Source organism: Arachis ipaensis, chromosome B09, assembly GCF_000816755.2.
Source record: "Arachis ipaensis cultivar K30076 chromosome B09, Araip1.1, whole genome shotgun sequence".
NCBI lineage: Eukaryota > Viridiplantae > Streptophyta > Magnoliopsida > Fabales > Fabaceae > Arachis > Arachis ipaensis.
In genome coordinates this window covers 146,371,542-146,379,343 of record NC_029793.2, presented here as the reverse complement: position 1 = coordinate 146,379,343, position 7,802 = coordinate 146,371,542, and positions in this window count along the sequence as shown.

The following is a 7,802-nucleotide window of genomic DNA, read 5'->3' as shown; positions in this document are numbered from 1 at the left end:
AATAATAATAGAGGAAAAAAATACGTAGTGGTAGATGAAAATTTTGGATAATAATAATTAGGAATATTTAAAATTGATCAAATTTGAACAAAAACCAGCTAACCGAATAAAAAAAGTGATAACTGAACAAACAAAAAATAAAAAAATAACCGAAAAATTAAATTTTACAATTTTTTATTGGTTCAGTTCGGTTTTCAATTTTAATAGAAAAAATATGAACTAAATCCAAACCAAACCGATCAGCATAACTAAAACTCTAAATATCATTACACTCATCAAACCTAACCCTAACACACAGCGCCGCATTCACACTCATTCTCACTCATCACACTCGTTCAATTTTTTCTCTTTCACACTCGTTCAATCTTTTCTCTCTCATGATAAGGGTATTATAAATTTTTTAGTATTTTATGTGTTTTGTGCATCTACTTTACGAAAAAATATAAAATATGTATGATTTTTTATGTGAAAAAGGGGATAAATGACATAGTTTTTTATTCTCATATAGAGGTTTTGGGTTTAAGTTTTATGTCTAACTTTGGCCAACGAGCTATACTTCAAATGGTATAGTCTCTCCATACTCATTTAGAGGTCGCGAGTTCGAGTCTCCTTATCTTAAAAAAAAAAAAAAAAGGGGCCAAAAGCCCAAAAAAAACAAAAAAAAAAAGTTAAGACAGAGTAACTGGTGTTGAGTGGGCAAATTTAATGAGGACATTTGTAGCAAAATTCTCTTCTCTTCCCTAAACCTTTTGCACGATACTGACGAGCTAAAAGAGATGAAAAAACTATCCGTATTCAACTTAAAATACTCATTGACAAAGCCTATATTTATATATTTATAAGGGTAAAACACGTAGTTAAACCAAATGGAGAAAAAAATACACAATTCGACCAAAAGTAAAACCGTAATGTGAATCTCCCAAAAGCAGCAACCTATGTAACTCGAATTATTCTGATTCGAATTATACTAGCATGAGCTCTATATGGTAATTCAAATCATGTTCATTCGAATTACACACAAACAAGTATCCATAGTAGTTTGAATCACCTTGTTTCGAACTAGCACACCGATTTAAAGCCCCTAGTAATTAGAAACAACCTGATTCGAATTACTACCGGTTTGGTTGTCCCTAGTAATTCGAAACAATCTTATTCAAATTACAAAGGCTTGGCCTATAAACGGAGTTCGAGTCAAGCTCATTCGAACCACTATTTTCAAACTCCTGCACCACCAAATCCTAGAGGAATCTCATTCCGTACGACCCCAACAAATTGTTCAACAGAATACTCAGCTGATGGGGATGACCCAGACCGACTCTATCGTTTGGATGGGGTCGCCCATATAGTTGGTGTGATCAATGAAGAGGTTAGTGCGATTTTTTCCTTTTAAAATGGGATTTAATGTGTTATTTTTTATGTTTCTTCCTTTTGTATGTTATAATGATAGTGATTATATACCGTTGTTAAGTGGTTATATCAGTGGTTTATTAGTGAACACAAGTAAATAGAAAAAGTATGAGTAGTAAGGCTAACAGAGGGTGGAAGTTATCTGGAGTCAGTTTATTTTTGTTTATATGAGTGGTAATCATTGAAGTAATTTTTTTAGCGTAATATTATACTCTCTCAAAAAGAAAATGTTTTATTGTAATTAAGCATACTCTTTTTAAAAAAATGTTTTAAAAATATTTTCTCATTAGGCCCAATTTGATGTGTAAATGAGGTTATTTTCCATGTTGACGCGTAACATGATTTGATAGAGTACAAGTTGTATGTTCTGCTCTACGATATGCATTAGTGAATGATGTTGTGTAAATATGTTTCGACCCGAGAGATAATCTGATACATTCATTATGCAGCCCACCAATGTATCTCGAGCATGCGATGGCAGCAGGGTATGCGCTTGGATGAGAGGTACGTTCCGTACTTGCAGATAGCCGGCTTATACCATCTAGCGAGGTTGAACGAGAGATGGTTTAGGCTGAATGAGCCCCTGGTTAGTGCATTCGTGGAGCGCTGGCGTCCGGAGACACACACCTTTCATATGCCATTCGGGGAGTGCACGATTACACTGCAGGACGTGGGGTATGAGTTAGGGCTGCCGATTGATGGGCATTATGTTAGTGGTTGCCTGACAGATTTTCAGACATACATCGAGGGTGGTCGCCCAGCTTGGGTTTGGTTCAAGGAGCTGCTGGGTATGTTGCCTCCTCCTCCTGCTGTCCGGTGGCTAGCTGGGCCTCTGCCCCTCTCCCATGCAAACAAATAGCTCGGCCAACCTCTCGTAAGTGGCCTTCACTAGTGAATACACCGAAAGGTTCCTGACTCCCTTCAGAATGAAATTGACACACTCCGAAATATTCATCGTCATATGGCCAAATCTCCTACCCTCATTCCAATGCTGAGTCCATATTGCATCCTCAATCTTGTTAGCCCAGCTACCCCGGGCAGGGTCTTCAGTTCGTAGAATATCAAACCAGTAATCGAACTCCACCTCAGTCTTGGCATATGTCGCATTCACAAGAAGCCTCCATGCATTTTTGCCCTTAAAAGTGAGGGCAAAATTTGCCGCCACATGTCGAATACAGAATGCACAGTATGCAGCAAGTGGTAGCCAACCTCCGTCGGGAGCCTCAAGTACGGCCTTGATACCATTGTGCCTATCTGATATCACCAGGATACTCAGCTGCGGGGTCATGTGCTGGCGGAGATGAGATAGAAAAAAGACCAGGATTCAACATTCTCACCCTCCACGAGTGCAAATGTAATAGGCAGGTTGTTGGAGTTTCCGCCCTGCGCAATTGCAACGAGCAGCGTACCCTCGTATTTATCGTACATGTGGATCCTGTCAATACTCACCAACGGCTTGCAATGACGGAATGCCTCAATATACGGTGAGAATGTCTAGAAAAGCCGGTGAAAACAGGCTTGCGAGTCGTCCACCTGCCCCCTACTCTAACAGGACTCGTCTTTTACACCGCAACACTACCAGGTATCGTCAACTGCACACCTAAGATCCATCGCGGGAGCTCGTTGTATGACTCATCACAATCTTCGTAAATATGTGCCACGGCCTTCTGCTTAGCCAACCAAACCTGCCTATAAGTCGGTCTAAACCCGAAATGTGCCTCTGTCGCATTCAGCAGTACCTTGATACAGACGGATGCATCAACTCTAACCATTGGCATGATGTAGGCCGAGATCACATGATAATCAAGACTCCTGTGATCGTTCGAGATCGACGTGGCCAGACAGGTATGAGGTCCGTTGTACCGTTTTACCTCCCAAATACCCCTGCGCTGGCGGAGACTGATCCTAATCAACCATGTGCACCCGTTGCCAAATTCAGTACACTTCTCAAGGTAATCGGACTCCACCACCTTGTATTGTACCCCCCGTCGGATGCTATACGTCTTCACGCTTAACACATCCTCTTTTTTATTCTGAAACTGCTGACCAACCTGAAACTCTGATATACCTCCGGTACCCTGCGTATCTCTAGCACCAAATCCAATAGGCCAGGTTCTTAGGAACCCCCTATTTTCTCATGGCATCCAAGTCCAAAGATGAAAAGTGCGGCGAGTACTGTTGAGTCCCTAAGCTGGAACCACCACCAGCCCCACCTGGATTACTCGCTGCTATGTCATCACCACTCTCATCAGCAATGATGTCTGACTCCACATCATCAGCGTCATCGTCATCCGGTAATGTATCGTCCATACCAACCGATGCCCCCACACTATAATGAAATTGGCGTCTTATCAACGATACCAACTTCTCCAATACCACTGCGGTTGAGATCAACGGCGAACGACAGGGAAGCCACATGCTCGTCCTGACCATGGCTGGTTTTTTTGCTTAATTCGAATCAATATGATTCAAACTACCTTAATACGAGATGCATGCATAATTCGAATCGTGTTGATTCGAACTACTTAGGACTATTAGCATGCATAATTTGAATTTATTAAATTCGAATTATACTTCCTTGTTAATTCGAATTGTGTTAATTCGAATTACTTATGATTTCTTAGTTCGAATTAGGTAAATTCAAATTACATTAAAATATATTTTTGGGTGATTCATATCATAATTTTTGTTTGGATATATAGAATCGTATAAATATTTCTTCCATTTGATTTAATACAATTTTTTACCCTATCTATAACTTTATATATTCATAATCTATATTTCAATATCTATGTATCATATTATACACCAACTAAATAGATCCTTATGTCTTTCTATAAAAGTTTATTATTTTAATTAAATTTCCATTGCCCACATATGGTTCTTTCCATTGATAAGAAAACTACCACAAATATTAAATGCCACTGTGTTCTTCAAGGTACTGTTCCAAAAGCGGTTGCACCAAAACCATTTCTCTCGCATTATCTTTTAGAAAGAGTTTCAAGTGTGCCTTCTTTCTAAAACGTTTATTATCTTAATTAAATTTTCATTTACTGTTTTGGAACTATGATTGTTCTTTTTATATATAATATATTAATATGTTGAACACGAGATTACATCATAATTTTTCTGTTCAAATAAAAAATATTTCCGGTGGTATAAATGTAGTACTTATAAAAAAATATTCAGACGCTTAATTCTGATAAACAAAATTTATATAGTATAGTTATCTCAAAAAAAAATTCCTTGTACTTATTCTTTATTTTATACCTATTTTATTTAGCCATTGAGAAGAATTGTTAGTTACCGAATAAAAGAAGAAAAAATGTTAAAATTCCACATGAATTGCAAAAGAGAAACTGAAAATTAATCATTTAACTGAGTTATAATGTTGAAATCATTTATTATAATTAAATATATTTAGTAAGTATTAGTTAATATGACTGTGTTTAGGGCACTACAACATTTTGAGTCTATGGCCACAGTTTTTTTTGTCACAGTTTTAAGGAAAGGTGACCATAGATAAGGCTATGGTCACAATGATAGATAAGTCTATAGTCACGATTTTAAGGTGGGGTGACTATAGAGACTATGGTCACGGCGAAAACCGTAACCATAGATTTTCACCGTGACCATAGATTAACCTATGGTCACGATTAAAAACTGTGGTCTAAAGTGTCAGAATTTAAAAATTATAACCGTGACCATAAAAACCGTAATTATAGATAAAAAAACCGTGATCATAGACCTATGACCACGTCAGAATAGGCCACGGTAAAAAACCGTGACCATAGATCCAAAACTGTGACTATAAATCTATAGTTGCCTTTTTCACTAACTTTTATCGTGAACATAGACCTTTTTTTTGTAGTGATAATAAAAAATATAAATCCTAATTTTTTTTTTTTTATTTTTCTGATTCAATATAAAGATGATTTAGAAAAACAGTTTTGTATTTGACATACAGTAGTGTACTGTTTATGTCAATATAAAAAGAAAAAGATTTGTCGTTGTATGATATCCCATTTTGAGGCTAAGCGGGGATTTGTCCTTAGCAATTGAATATCTATATAGGCATAATAAAAGTGAAAATCACATAGCCTGTCGTACGGTCTTATGTTGGAGTCAGTGGTTCACTGGCTCTTTATCAGTTGTAAGTATCAATTTCTACATTCAAAAACAAATTATCATAAGAATTGGGGATTTGGGATGCCCTTTTGTGTGTGAAACGTGTTAAACATTAGGTATTATGAAGATTGTGTGTAATTTTAGAAAAATATAAAACTTGTAATAACAAGTGTAAAATGTCGAGTTAAAGATAATAGAATAGGACACGGCTGATAATTAATAGTCAAAAGAAACATTTGTGCCACTAATTTGATTTAACTCGTTCATATATCTTTAATTTGTTTTGTAAAAAAAGAGGAAATAGACTTAAAAATTCTTCATATTTCAAATTCAAAAAGGAAAAATATATTAAATATAAAATTAGATTTATGCACAAATTATGTCATTCAAAATCCCTTTCATGTAAGAAAAGCAGAATACCATATACGGTCCATAAAAATTCGTTAGATACTTCACCCCTTTGAAAAACTTTCCTGTGACTATATAATTTCACTGGAGAATCAGAGATGTGCAGTCGCACATGCATTTTCTAACAGCAAAATTTTTTTTGTAAATATAAAAATAACAAAAATAAGTAAATGTTTAATTTATTGGAACCAGGTTTAAACATCTAATTCTGTTGCCCCTTTATCTTTTTACCTTGTGTGTAACTGGCCCACTTTTTTTCTGTGTGTGTTAGTGTTTGTCTTGATTGTGGACGAATAATAATAGGACTTAGGCATTGCCTCAAAAAAAAGCCGAAATTAAATGGTGTCTCTGGGGCCAAACTTTGCATCCCTTTAATCTACCTTATAGCCAGTCACTATCACATTATGTGACCTATGTTTGTTTCCCCAGAAAATCATGCATTATATATACAAGTTCATTGACAAATTGAATACTAACATTGATTAACTCTCTAAGAGTCTAAGGTCAATTTGTAACAAAATATATATTTAATTAATGTTTGCTTCAGATAGAAAATTGAAAAAAAAAAAAAGGTACAAAATAATTGTGGGAATCCACGTATTCTACTCGTTTCCGCGTAAAATGAACAAAGGAATACCAACCTTTTTGTTATCTCAGTAAATAGCACCCTTTTCGTCGTTTTCTTCATGAGTCATTCAATTTGAATAACCTGGGTCCCGCACCGTCACTATAATTCACCAGTAAAATATTCTGGATGTACAATATCAATGGGCTTCATTAATCAATATATGAAAAATATAAAAATAAGATTAAATATATTTATTTCATAATATATTTTTGTGATTTTAGATTACTCTATATTAGGTATGAAGGGATAAGGCAAGAGTAATAGTAAAGTACGGATGGAAAAAGGCAGTTAATAACTGTCAACCGCGTTTGGGAAAGTGTGATGGATGTCACCTCACAGAAAAGGCATCTCTGACTATGTGCTCAGTTGAGTTTAGTAATTGGTTGAGGCCTGACACTCTAGAAATTTCATACTGGCCCTACTTCTTTTCTTTTTAACTATTTTCTCCTTTTCCTTCTTCTTATCTTTTTGTCGTGCTCCAATTTTTTCTTGTTTGTTTGGGTCACCCTTCCCTCCTTTTCTATTCTCGTGTTTGTTTTGGGTTCTCCAATGGAAGAAGCTTCCATTTGTTGGGCTTTTTTGGGCTCAGAGCAAACCCAAACCAGTCCATTAAACTCGGAACCTTCCACATTACCAAAATAAATAAAACAAGGACTCTCATAACAAAAAGAAAAAGGAAACTCAGAACCTTCCATGGAGCAGGACCAAATAAATAAATAAACAAAGAATCATAACGCTAAAAATTGTTAATAAATAATAATATTTCATTAATTTATTAAGGTAAACTAAAAAGAATATGCGAGTCAATTGTCAAATTCTTTTAATCTCTCATCCTTCATCTATTTGTCAAAATTCATAATAAATTATTCTATTTTGTTATAGAAAATATAATTGTCAACCGATAAACCACTCCACCCCCTCCTTTTTATTCTTTTAATTTTTTTGTTTACATTGATCAAACTTCTTTGATTTGGCACAATCATTAAACTTTTAAGTTAATGGTATTTTATTGCAAAGTTGGGACAAAAAGCTAGCAAATAAGAGAAGAAAAATAAACCAAGTTGGGTTGGTCTAGTGGTTAGCTCACTAGTCCGCTTAAGCAAGTGTCGGGGGTTCGAATCCCGCCTTGTGCATGCAGCAATCCATTGGCCAGCGGCAAACCCTTAAATGGAGCTCAGTACCGCGACGGATTAGTCCTTGACCTGCCGGGTTGGGGGATACCGTGGGAAAC